Here is a 12,990-nt window from a genome sequence, read left to right on the forward strand (position 1 = left end):
TGCTGGGCACATAGCACAACAACACCTGTTGGCTCTTGAGTCCTTGTAAACTTATTGTGTGTGCTGTGCTGAGAGTCACAGCAGGACAAGGCTTGGGAAGAACTCATCAAATGATACCCATCTTTTTTTTTTTTTCCTTTTTTGGTTTTTCAAAACAAGGTTTCTCTGTGTAGCCCTGGCTGTCCTGGAACTCATTCTGTAGACCAGGCTAGCCTCGAACTCAGAAATCCACCTGCCTCTGCCTCCCAAGTGCTGGGATTAAAGGTGTGCACCACCATTGGGTACCATTGCCCGGCAAATGGTACCCATCTTACAGCAACAAAGGGTTTGCATGGTGGAGAGTGGGGGTGAGGAGTAGGAGATGGTCTCTTGGGATTTCTAAGGGTGCTTGCTGACCCTGGGAGATGCACTTTCATGAGGTGTGTATGGCCAGCCCTGTCCCCTTTTTCCCTTTTTGATTTTTTGGGTTTTTTTTGTTTGTTTGTTTGTTTTTTGTTTTTTGTTTTTTGTTTTTGTTTTTTTTGGGTTTTTTGAGACAGGGTTTCTCTGTATAGCCCTGGCTGTCCTGGAGCTCACTCTATAGTCCAGGCTGGCCTTGAACTCTGCCTGTTTCTGCCTCCCGAGTGCTAGGATTAAAGGCGTGTGCCACCACTGCCCAGTTGCCCTGTCCCCTTTTTCATCCAAGATGCCCCATTCTCTGTTACAGCGTCTGCAAGGTGTGGACACTGGTAATTCTGAAATCCTTTTGAAAGGGTAGAGAAGGTTGGAAATTAGCCACAATCCCCCATGCTTTTATCCCAAAGAACCCTAACTGCCCACCTGGGCAGAGAAGGTTACCTGAGGTAAGCCTATACTATCTTAAGACAAGGAAAGAGCAAACGATGTAGCCCCTTTTACCTCCTGCTCTAGAGATGATGGCAAGAGAAAAGAATCCCTCTAAAGAAAGCCAATGATCAGAGCATGTCCTAGCATCATCTCCGTCTGCTGTGGGCTTCCCACTGTGGATCCAGGGCCATGTGGCAGGTGTGCAGCTTATACTTGTTGGCTCAGGGTGCCCACCCTTCCACACCCTCACTAGGGCTGACAGAAGCCTTGTCTGCCTATAATTAAGCACATGGGTTTGGGTGGTGTGCTTTTTGGTCTGTCCCAAACCAACCTTTTCCATGTATCATCCTGTGCTTGTCTGCCTGTTTGCATGTTTGGGCTAATCTTTTCCATATGTATGTCTGGCTTGGCATGTGGGTCCTGACCTCCCATGAACAGGGAGAGGCTGCCTCAGACAAGTGTGGAGTCAGAGTAGCCACCCATCATCCCACTGATGCTTGAGCCAAGCCTCTGGCCACTCTTTGCAGGGGAAATCTGCCTCTTACCACCTCTGTTGCCAAAGGGCTCTGTGGAGGAACACCCAGGTGGTTTCTCCTTGGGCCTCTGTGGGCATGAGAAATTGTTGTTTGAACAGATCCTGCCTAGGAATCCACTTCTAGCGCAGTGTGGCTAAGGTCTGTTCAGCTCTCAGGTAAGGTGTCTTTAAACCAGGAAGGAACTTCCTGCTCAGACCACAGGTTTCTCCTTCTCCTCCTCCTGGGAATTCCTGCTCTCCATGTTTCTGAGGGACAGAGAGGTCATTGGCAGCTTCTATGGCAACATACTAAAAGGAATTGTGGCAGAGGCCTTTGTATTCATGCTGACAGCCACTTACAATCTTTTTTTGTTTTTTGTTTTGAGAGAGAAATAGAGTCTAACACTGTATACCAGGTGCCTCAAACTGTGGCAGTCCTCCTGCCTCATCTTTCTAGGTACTAGGATTATATCCAACTATAATCTTAACAGAATAGACACCATCTAGTACTGGAATGAATTGGCCATGACCTCCAGCCAGACCAAGGACAAAATGGAGACGGGTCCATCATCACTAACAGAAACACCCCCTCTCACTACACTCTCTCCCCCACCCAACACTTGCCATCCTGTGGATTTCACACAGTGTTCTCAGCTCTCGTTGCCTCTCTGAGCCCAGGTTTTGACCACTCTACTAGCTCTAAAGTTTTAGCAAGTTCTTGACCCTTTCGTGTCCTTTATTTTCCGCTAGAGCGATGAGCCTGCATGCATGCATTCATCAGATCATCCACTCGTGCATATTTCTTCGGCATACAGTGTGTCAGATCCCCCAACAGAAGCCTCAGAGATTCAGAAAGGTAATTAGGTGTAATCTCCAGATGTCCAAGGTCTAACAGGGAAGACAGATGTGTAAACAGAGGTTCAGGGTACAGAAGGAACATCAACAGAGGCCTTCCCTGCACATGTCAGCTGTCTCCCTGCAAAGCACTTGATAGAAAGAGGATGTGGGGATCCATATTTTATCCTTCAGACTTCAAAGAAAATCATGTAGGGGATAGTGCTGAGCTGGACAACATGGGTCAAGTTACAGAGCTTCTGTGAGCCTTAGTTTCTGTACCTGTAAAATGGGATGATAATAAACCTTGAATAGTTAAAATGTAAGAGCAACAACAAATTCAGTCATTGAGCCTTACACATGACAGATCAGAAGAGGGCAAAAGAGCTACAAAAAATACTGTTTTACATATATGTGTACTAAAAAAAGTAAATAAAGAAATGTGACTGAAACAGCTAATTATAACAGGAGTTAGAATTAATTAGTGCAAGCAGATGTCTGACTCTTCATAGCCTGTGGCTCCCAGGCCCTGAGGCTGGGGCTTCTTCTGTACAATCTTCTTAAACAGGGCCAGTCTCTAGGCAGAGAGCCTGAGGCTGCATCCAGCCCAGAAGCCCAGACACAGTTATTACCCGGGGCACTCAGAACAAGCCCGGCAGCTCCTCTTCCTTTAGCCTTGCTGCAGTTTCTGCTCTTCCCTTTTCTCACCCACGTGACACAGACAAACTGCCCTTTAGGGAACCCTCCTCTGTGGCCATGATTCCCTTAAAGCCCTGCGGCCTTGTGTCTGTGATAGAAAATCAAAGCAAGTATTTCTTTCCAGGGCACTGAGGGGACATTCCTCTCTGGCCTGACATGCAGAGTCCTACTCTGACAGCTGGCTCACACCTGCCTTTACCAGCACACTGATATTCTCAGAGCAACCTTTCCTCCCTGTATCATGCTGGGGTTTAACCAAAGGGTTTAGCACTTCAGGTTTTAAGAATCTCACAGTGACCCTACTGTGCCCCATAACCATCATTCCTTCTGGAAAGCCCTGGGCTCAGAAGCAGCCAGTGTGTCCATCTCTGGGCATTTGGATTTACTGGAGAGCAGCTATCCTTTGGCCTGCACCTTCTCCTCTGGACATTGACCAGCTTCTCAGAAAAATGCCTTCTGGCCAGGAGCTCTACGTACCTTTCATGAAGCCTGGCAGCAAGCAGGAAGACTGCAGCTTTGGGTTACACTCTTTTCTCAAGTCCATAAACTACCAAGCCCTCCCCCTACCTCTGGGCTGGGTCGAGAGTGCCCACCTCAGCTGACAGCCTTGTCTGTCTTCTGGGTTGCTAGCTATCCAGACCCATGGTAGCCTCCACCTCAAGAACCTCGTCTGCCTGGCTTATTGGCCTTCTTCCATGCCTGGAGCTCCAGGGGCCCTGCCCCAGCATTGCAGCTGTGGATCAGGGCCCTGCTCAACTCCCAGCTCCCCGGTTTGCAAAGCAAACTTCAGCCTTTTACTATTTACCTTGGCAAGTCCAGGACCGGATTGATGATCTGTAAAGTGGATTTGTTATTTGGCTGTTTGCTTTGGCAGCTCTTGAAAGCGCTCCACTGATTACAGCCCCAGATGTCATTGCGTACATTACCCTGCTCTATAACGGACTCTGAACACTTACATTTAAACTACAAATACTATTAAGCTTTTTGCACCTCTTCTGCCTTTACTTTCCATGTGTTAAATTATCGGGACAGACAGCCAGCACTTCAGACTTCCCTCCTAATTTCCATGCCTCTGTCCCCAGCCCAGCCGTCCTGGTATCAACCGTGGTAATTTTTACCTAACAAGTGGTCTTAGTCTAGTTTGGAAAATACATATCACCCCCACTGTGTACTTTGTATTTTGTGCTGTTATGTCCATTCGCAAGGGTCTTCTGCACCCACTGTTTTGTTTAGCATCCCTGACCATTCTTTGCAAGCAGAAATATATCACATCATGTTGCCCAACAAAAAAGGCCCCAGCAGATGGAAGACAGATTCGTGCCTGCCACACTCAAAGCTGGCTCTGTTGCCATTCTTTTGCTTTATTTAAATCCTTCACCTGAGTGGCCAGGAGAATGGAACGATGGTCAGATCTTTAAGTGAGGCCATTACTGGTTCATATATCTTGGGGGTTATTGGTAAAGAGTGCCAATGTCCTGGCTGATGGTGGGACAGATGACTCAGTGTTCCCCAAGGTAATTGCTTCTTCCTGTTGTAAATAAACCATTAGCCAGGGTCCTCGCCTCAGGAAGCAATTTAAGGCCCAAGGGAGGTGGCCAGAGAAGTCAGCTTGCAGCCTCCAGGATGGGAGGCTCACCTCTGCCTGTGGAACACCACTGCCCCAGAATTTCCCCCTGGAGCAGCAGGGGGCTCCTAGCCATCTCTCTGCCAATTCTTGACAGACTCCCTGCTGGCCTTTGACTTGCCAGGCTCTAGTGAACTGCCTCCTCTCTGAAGAAGACCACCACTTCTACGGTCAAGACGGCTGAGATCTGGGGGGAGGGGTGGTCTTTCTTTTCCTTTTCTTCTTTTTTGCTCATTCCTTAAAAGTTCTTCATTATCCCATCTCTCTCCCCACCCCCTTTGGCTTCAAAATGTCCACAGCGTTTGTGGATGAGGCTTGTTACACATGCCATACAGTTTTAAAGGCAGACAGGCAGATGACAGACAAAAAGAAAGAAAGAAATTAAAGTTCACAGCTGTCAGAACACCCATGGACTCTGCCCTTGCCTTATACCTGGGGAATTAGAGATGATGTGAGGGCCTGGCTCTGGGCAGCCTCTCTCCCTCCTGCACTCAAGCTCTCCTTGGATGTTTGGTCTGAGTTTTGACCTGGAAATCACAGTGTCTTCCCCATGTCTAAGCCCCTCAAAGCTAGGCCTAGAGTCACCCTTGATGTGGTACCACAATGGCTAGCTCTGGATCTTGCTTATTACAGGGGCCCCCAGTAAGTGGATGAATACCCATCAATCCACTCAAGTGGTTCTGATTTTAAAAGACTGTCTTTCCTAGGATAGTCTCTGTCAGGGGCATACTGGGGAGGGGGACGTGAACACTTTCAACTTTGAAATATTTCAGACGAACAAGTTAATTCAGTTTGTGAGTTTACTTTAGGAATAGAAGTTAGTGCAGCATTTCTGGCCAAGGCTCTCATTCTTTTAAACCTTGACTGTAATAAGCAAATTGGGCAGATTAAGGACATACTTAACTGCCAAATGGTGTTCTGAACTGCGTAAAGTTACCCAGGGCTTTATTTTGTTCTTTTTCTTGTATAAAAGATCGTGTGGGTTCTCTCTGCTTTTCTTTCAGCTCTTCCTGTTTTATTGCGTTTGAAGTATCTTGTGGTGACCTGTTGGGATTGGAGTCTTCCATATGGAAGTGTTTCTTTAACTTTTTAATCATTTCTTTGGGGAAGGAGAAGGTTAGGGGTAGCAGATGTTTCTCTAGCATTGTTGGCTGAGTGGAGGTAGGGCTTGCAGAGCGGAGTCGGGCTCCACCCAGGCTAAAGGAGAAGGCTCTTCCCAGGGTAGGAGGCTACCATCACGATAGCACAAAGGGGGCCTGGGGGGGGCAAGCATAGCACCAGCCATCCACACCCTGATTTATGACTTTTTCCTTCCCCAGGAAGGGTACATTTTTCCTCTGGGACACTGACAAAGTTGTGTGCCATTATCAGTCTTCAGAGTGGGAAGGCTGACTGGGGCCCTTAGCAAAAGAACAAGCCCTTGTCTCTCTTCACCAGGCCTTCCCATTCCTCTTTACACCACACTTCCAGTCAGAGTCTAATACCTTGATCTCAAAAACAGAACATTACAAACGCTGGTCTGACTCTCCCATTTCCTCTTGTCCTTTTGTCCACTGCGTCCTGGTGCAGTTGTTCTGAAGGAACGTGCATCAGGTAGTCATCCACTATGCTCAGCCTGAGCCCACACTCCAGTGGTGGCAGTTACCCCTTTGCCCTTGGTTTACTGCCACACTCCTAGGGTACCGTAAGAAGCCAGTGAAGGAAAGACTTGGGCTCGTGAGTAAGAACCAGACACTGGGTCACATCAGAAGATGAGATGGGATAGACAATCTTAAGGGATCTCAGAGTCCTGGGCACTCGGATTCTTCCTCTTTTGTGTAATTTTTTGTTGTTGTTGCTGTTGTTGTTGTAAATTTCTCATTTTCCTGAATAAAATTGTATTCTACTCATGTAGCTCAAACACCTTTGACTTTCTAATACTGTGTCAACCCTACCAAAGCTTGGCATGGAAACTTGGGAATCTCAGCACTTGAAGGTTGGTATCTGACCTCTCTACCATTCAGGTGAGGGCTTAGACCGTGACTTTACCAAGAAAAGGAAGGGACAAGAAGGGAGAGGGGGATTTGGAGTCTGTATCAGACAACCATGCCCCTTTCCCACCCTGCTGACCTCCCCACTGATGTACTTGGCCCCACCCACCATGCACAGTTCTATACTCTGTGACTATACCCAGTTTGGGCTGACCACAGAAGTAAAGCAGATAGAGCCTCTTTAGCTCTGAATGGAAGGCCACCTGGAAACAGCAGGTGCTACAGGCAGAGAGAGGAAATAGGAAATAATGAGGTAGGTGTGGATTGGAGGAACAGCGGGTAAATGTGGAATCCTGGCATCCTAGTGAGGAGTCCACTTTTAGATGCACGTGTGACCTGCTAATACACCCAGTCAGGTGAGAAACTGCCAGAGGAGGGGATTTAAAAACATAGCAATCAGTAACTTAGGAAGAGTAGACTCAAGAGAGGTAGAGGCAAAAACCTGGTTGGAATGGATTCAAAGAGAGAAAGGGAGGAAAGGTGTTAGACAGCAGGCCAGCTTTCTCTTTCCAGGAGCTTTCATTAGAGGCACAGGAGACATGAGGCTGTGGCTAGGAGACAAGGAAATGGGATCAAGAGAGTCTTTTTCTTTCTTTTTATTAATGGAAAGAATACTAGTGTATTGATGGCCTAGTGCGTAGTGAGGCCTAGTGCACAGTGGGCGGGGTCTAGTTTGTAGTGGGTGGGGCCTAGTGCACAGTGGGCAGGGCCTAGTGCATCAGTGGAGAGGTCGCCGAGGTGGGGAACTGGACCCTAACAAGGAGTGGTAGTAGGTGGTATAATCTTACAACATGGGGTTAAAGTTGGGGTCAAAGTTGTTGTTGTTGGTGGTGGTGGTGGTGGTGGTGGTGGTGGTTGCTTTGAGACAATGTCTCTCTATGGAAGCCCAGACTGTACTCGGTATGTAGAGCAGGATGGCCTCTGTGATTCTTCCTGGCACACTGGCCAGGGCTAGGAATGGTAATGTTTCTAGAAAATGCCATTCAGACCAGCAAAATTAGCCCTTCTATTGAACCCACCATTGTATATGATGCCATCGTGCCCTCTGATAGGCATTCACATAATTGCCCCTGTTCTCTATGTTCTAATGAACCAAGACATTGATGCCCAACTTAACAGGAGTGAGATCTGGGCATGATTTCAGGTGACAGAGAAAAGCACCTGCTGAGCCTTTTACAGACTCAGGTGCCAGAGCCCCAGTCTTAAACCTGATCCTGGTTGTGCTCTAGCCCATAGATCTGAGAAGCCCCCTGAATATGAAAGTGCACACCTGTGATACCAACTCTTAAAAGCCTGAGACAGACAACCTGTGCTACACAGCAGCACCCTGTCTCCAACTACAAAACAAACAGAAAAGCTCCCCAGCTGATGGATAACCCCACTTGAGTGGTACAGGCTGAGGGGCCTCGAGATGTATCTTAGTGGTAGAACACTGGGCAAGGCCCCATCTCAGTCCATAGTACTGCTATAATTGTAATAATTAATAGTTATTACTAATATTAGTAACTAAAAGTAATTATTGAGTACAAGAAGTACTGATTAGAGGCAATTATGGTAGCTCATGCCTATAATCGCAGCACTTTAGAGCTGAGGCAGGAGAATCACCAGGAGTTTAAGGCTAGCCTGTGCTACAAAATAAAAACAAAATAGAGTACCAACTGTGCAAGTGCATGCAGAGGTTGTGCCATGGATACAAGAGCACTCACATTCCACTTCCAGTCCCCTCCCGGTTCTGAGTGTGATCTGATGTCTCCCCTCTCAGCATTATCCTCCAGGAACCTGTGATTATCCTCCGTCTAAGTCAAAAGCTGCTTAATTCCTCTAAAAACAGTGCCAGTTGGGCATTCTGCCTAGAAAGAGAAGTGAATCTGTGTCAGTGTGTGTGTGTGTTCAGCTCAGCCTCTGTGGATGCCTCTCTAGACCACCCCACCCCAATCCTTCCCCTTCCACAGGGTTTGGGGCTCTGGGTGCTTGGGTGCAGAAGTCAGGTCATTCTACCCTGACTTAGATGCAGGCACATATGCAGTTGGCCAGTTGAAATGTGTGTGGGGAGAAAATCCTGGCTGGGTTGTTAGACAAGAGTTGGCAAATAAGGTTACTTGCTATGGTGAGGAGCTGGAAGACTAGGGGACAAGTAGAGGAAACTGGATTGGCATAAAGCTCCAATCCAAATGAACTTTTTGGTGAAGCCTAAAGGACCCTCACAAGGAGCCCCTATATAATGAGTCTAGTGGTGCTCATATTAAGCCAGCAAGCCACTTTCTCCACTTAAAGGAGCCTGCGTCCATTCACCTGTGCTGATCATCCTCTAATGGTTTAAAAAGGCCCAACCTCTTACCAGTCGCCTCTTCCTTCAAGCTCTTGTGCTGAGAGCTGCAGCAGTACATGTGATACCAATGTGACTCTGGAACCCTTGCAGGATCTCTTGTGACCTCACAGAGACTTTTTTCCCTCTTTGCATAGATATGACTGTTATATGACATGTGGAAACTGTAACTCTCTGAGACTGATACCCAGACATGAAAGGCAGTGGCTGCTAAGTTTTGGAGCTTCTGCAGAGAACAAGGCAGGTGATGTCTCTGCTCTCGTGAGGTTGATGTTCTAGATGAAGAGAAGATAAACCAGTTGGGCCAGCCAAGCATTTGTTCACTGACACACACACCTGACCTAACCCAAAGGAGGTCAGAGATGGAGTCCCAGAAGCAGCTATTTACCTGGGATCAAAAGAAGAGCTAAAAGGAACTGTAAGGTCCAAGGTGGAAGGAAGCACAGTGTTTTGGGGGCATACCAAAAGGCAAAGAGTGTGAAAGATGAGTCTTGTGGAGTTCTAGGGCCTATGTTACCAATGAAGCTAGTGGCCATGGCAAAGAGGGGCTATCACTCCAATCCCGTGTTTGCCTCCCAGGATGGGTATTTTGTCATAAACTGAACACACACACACTCTTACATACCTTTCAGAAGCCATGGCTACTCTATCTCTTCTCCTTTAGAGAAGACTCGGGGTAAACTGGATTATGAACCCTCTGCCTAGGTCAAGGGCTTGCCTGCTGCCATTATTGTCACCATCTTAGGACGCCACTTGGCTTTACACAGCACCTGCTATTTGATACAGAATGGTAGTGACAAGGGCAAACCCCAAACCTCTGCAGAGCGTGTTCAGTGGGAAGAAGAGGCGGGGCGGGCAGAGAAGCCCTGTGGTGCCCTGCCTCCTTCCCCCACCTCCTCCTCCTCCTCCTCCTCCTCAGAGGTGACTCTGTCATGCCCAGTTGGTTGCTGGGAGATTCTTCTGGGGCTGTGTTCTGGGTTTGTCACTCCTTCATGGAGTCGCTTTTAAAATGAACAGACTTCTGAATCTTTAAAAGAAAGAACTAGGAAAGAAATCCCAAAGGCAGTTAGTTGGTAGGTCATCTGCCAAGAATGAAGAGAGAGCAGTGACAGGTTTGGGGGGCTTGGAAAGAGGGGGAAAATACAGGAGGGAACTGGCCAGAAACAAATGGAAAGACTAAATAAAGGTTGGGAACAAGCAGGGTCCAGCTGATAAATTTCTCATGGTGCCGGTTGACCCAAGTGCAGCTTTCCTCTGTCACAGCCCTACAGCCCTGGAGCAGAGCAGTGTGCATCTGTAATTGGATGGCACACCCCAGGCATGGCAAACACACCATGAGGGGGAAAGGATGCAACAGCGTCATTCCAGTTTTACCAGACTGTCTACGAGGCCTGAACTCTAGGATATAGTTAAGGTTATACTATTGCCATGTTGGAAACACCATGATCAAAACAACTTGGGGAGGAAAGAGTTTATTAGGCTTACACTTCTGTTCATACTGAAGGAAGTTAGGATAGGAATTCAAACATGGCAGGAACCTAGAGGCAGGAGCTGATGCAGAGGCCATGGAGGGGGTGCTGCTTACTGGCTTGCTCTCCATGGCTTACTCAGTCTTATAGAGCCCAGGACCACCTGCCCATGGCTGGCCCCAATAACAGTGGGCCAGGCCTTCCCACAATAATCACTAGTTAAGAAAATGCCCACAGCCCAGTCTTATAGAGGCGTTTTCTCAATTAAGATTCCCTCTTCTCCAGTGACTCTAGCTTGTGTCAAGTTGACATAAAACTAGCCAGCACAAATTGAAACACTGTCAAAAAAGAGGAAGCCAGTGAATTGAGTGGGGAGGGCTCTAGGAGCTGCCTAGTTCAGTGAGGTCAGACAGTATTCTTACTAAGAGTAAGGATGTGACAGATCTGAACCAGTAGAAAGTTCCATGAAGAAAATGTGGGAGTTTTAAACTTACAACAACTAGGTATGCCAATTGTACATGTCAAGATCCAGGTAAATGGCCTGCTGGGGTGGAGGTGACAGTCATTGGTGTGTGGGTTTCATAGCCAAGTTTATTGATTTTTATTGCACTTTATTAAGTGTAATATGGTAGACGTGCCTACAAACAAGCACGTGCATCACACACAACACATTGTGTGGAAAGGTCAGAGGACAACTCATAGGAGTCAGTTCTGTCTTTACACCATGAAGGTTCCAGGTCAAACTCAGGCCATCAGGCTTGGCAGCAGCTGCCTTTACCCACCGATCATCTCACCAGTTGGAGCCAAATTTAGTCTTGCACCTGAGCATTGCACTTCCCTGGCAATTGTCAGGGATGGTTGGAGAGGTAATTATAGTGGAGGTACCATAGTCCTCATTGAAGTCAGAAACTGATTTAGAACGTCCACAAAGGCCAGTGACAAGGAAGGGAAACACTGGTCCCTTGCAGATGTGAGCACTGATCTTCTCTCCCGATTGGCAGACCATCCCTCAGGAAGAGGTGATGTAATTCACAGTGAGTGCATTTGTATTCTCTTGGAGAAGCAAGTCCTTTGATTGATGGATCATTTTAGTGTAATTGAAAAACCAGGAAGAAAAGTTCTGTTTAATGCCGGTGGAGAAAACTGTCTGAAATGTCCATTGGCTTGACCTCTGAGTCCAGTCTCTGCAGACCTGAAACAGAGGAGTGTCACAGCTTTCCATGCAGACTCAAGGGGAGGGAGCTCAGTGAAATATTTACTGGATTCCAGACACTTTTCTGAGCCTACGTATCTAAGCTCTAGTATATTTTGCTATTCCCATTTTATAGATGACAAAAGCGAACCCTGAGAGGTAAGGAACTTGTCCCAGTTACAAACTCGTAAGTGATAGAACAAGGGCCCTGGAAGCCCAGTGACTGTGTCCTGGGACGCTCGGCCAGGGCCTACAGAACTTCAGTAGGTCATGTCCCTGAACCCCACCTGTGCCACACCGAGGGCAATAGGTAGGAACATGCTGTAGCCAAGTGGCAATGGGGACCCCCAGGAAGACTTCCAGAGGAGCCAGTGCTGGGAATGAGTGTTGAAGCTGCAGGAGGCGCCTTGTCTGGTCACGTGGCACCACCTCTCACACTGATCTGAAATTCACCTGCTCTAGTTGCCTCGCTGTGAGCTGTCTCCAGTCATACTGACAAACAATGAAAAAAATAAAAACAATTAAAAAAAAGCTGTTTACTTCTCTGTAAAACTGTTCTTCAAATGCTATTTGGATCCTGGTGTCACAATGTTCTTACCCTCTTCTTCAGGGTGACAACCTTGATTTCTTCCTTGCTTTCCCTCCAACAGCTGTCAGGAAACAAGACTGCATGGGAGACACATTCCTAAAAAAAGAAAGAATGAACAGATGTTGTCCTTCAGGGACTCATAATCTCCTGGGAAGGATGTAGCAGAAACTATTTTATGGTTCTTGCTCCAGTTCCTAATCTGTGACTTTTGTCAAAATTGTTATCAGCATCCCAATAGGCACTGAGGTGTTTGCATTGATTCATCTACAGCACAGAGCAGAGAGCAAGACTACAGTACCCGCTGTTGGGAAGCCTATATCCATCCGGGTTAGCAAGAATGGATACGACTTGGTCAGGGAAGAACATTCCTGATGCAGAGGCAAGGAAGGGCTAGAGGTTGGAGAGCCAGTGGGGCTAGGTGGTGGCTGTTCTGAGAGGCCTTCTTCCTAAGGACAGATGAGCAAAGTCTTCAGATCACATCACAGAAAAGGTCACTGCGATGGCTGAAGGAAGAGATTTCAGGGAAGCCATATGAATGCAGCAGGAGGCTAGTTTAAAGACCTGGAATGATCCTGGTAAGAATCAGTGTCTGAGGCCTATGGAGAGCAAGAGGTAGACTCAAGAGAGCCTAAAAAGGTAGGGACAGGGCCAGTGGCTGCAGTGAGGAGAACACTGCCAGCCACCTAAGGGGGAGGGCCATAGTGAGACTGCCCTGAGGCCTAAGGGGGAGGGCCATAGTGAGACTGCCCTGAGGCCACCTAAGGGGGAGGGCCATAGTGAGACTGCCCTGAGGCCTCCTAAGGGGGAGGGCCATAGTGAAACTGCCCTGAGGCCTCCTAAGGGGGAGGGCCATAGTGAGACTGCCCTGAGGCCTCCTAAGGGGGAGGG

At 47.7% G+C, this 12,990-nt stretch overlaps 1 protein-coding gene and 2 long non-coding RNA genes across 14 annotated transcripts in view; 1 reads left to right on the plus strand and 2 right to left on the minus strand.

Moving 5' to 3' along the window:
- Bcas3 (BCAS3 microtubule associated cell migration factor) overlaps positions 1-12,990 on the plus strand; it is a 484,435-nt gene that overhangs the window by 429,775 nt on the left and 41,670 nt on the right. The window lies entirely within an intron of this gene.
- On the minus strand, positions 5,283-8,929 carry LOC116078971. The gene is made up of 3 exons (XR_004113690.1): positions 8,865-8,929; positions 8,233-8,376; positions 5,283-5,540 (listed from the first exon to the last, which is right to left on the minus strand). It is a non-coding gene; the product is annotated as an uncharacterized LOC116078971 (long non-coding RNA).
- The window catches only part of LOC116078972, a 49,968-nt gene continuing 47,870 nt past the window's right edge, over positions 10,893-12,990 (minus strand). The window contains exons 3-4 of the long non-coding RNA XR_004113691.1: positions 12,112-12,198; positions 10,893-11,513 (exon numbers count right to left, since the gene is read on the minus strand). This is a non-coding gene — a long non-coding RNA (uncharacterized LOC116078972). The remainder of the gene's footprint in view (positions 11,514-12,111; positions 12,199-12,990) is intronic.

This window comes from Mastomys coucha, unplaced genomic scaffold (assembly GCF_008632895.1).
Source record: "Mastomys coucha isolate ucsf_1 unplaced genomic scaffold, UCSF_Mcou_1 pScaffold5, whole genome shotgun sequence".
NCBI classification, from domain to species: Eukaryota; Metazoa; Chordata; class Mammalia; order Rodentia; family Muridae; genus Mastomys; species Mastomys coucha.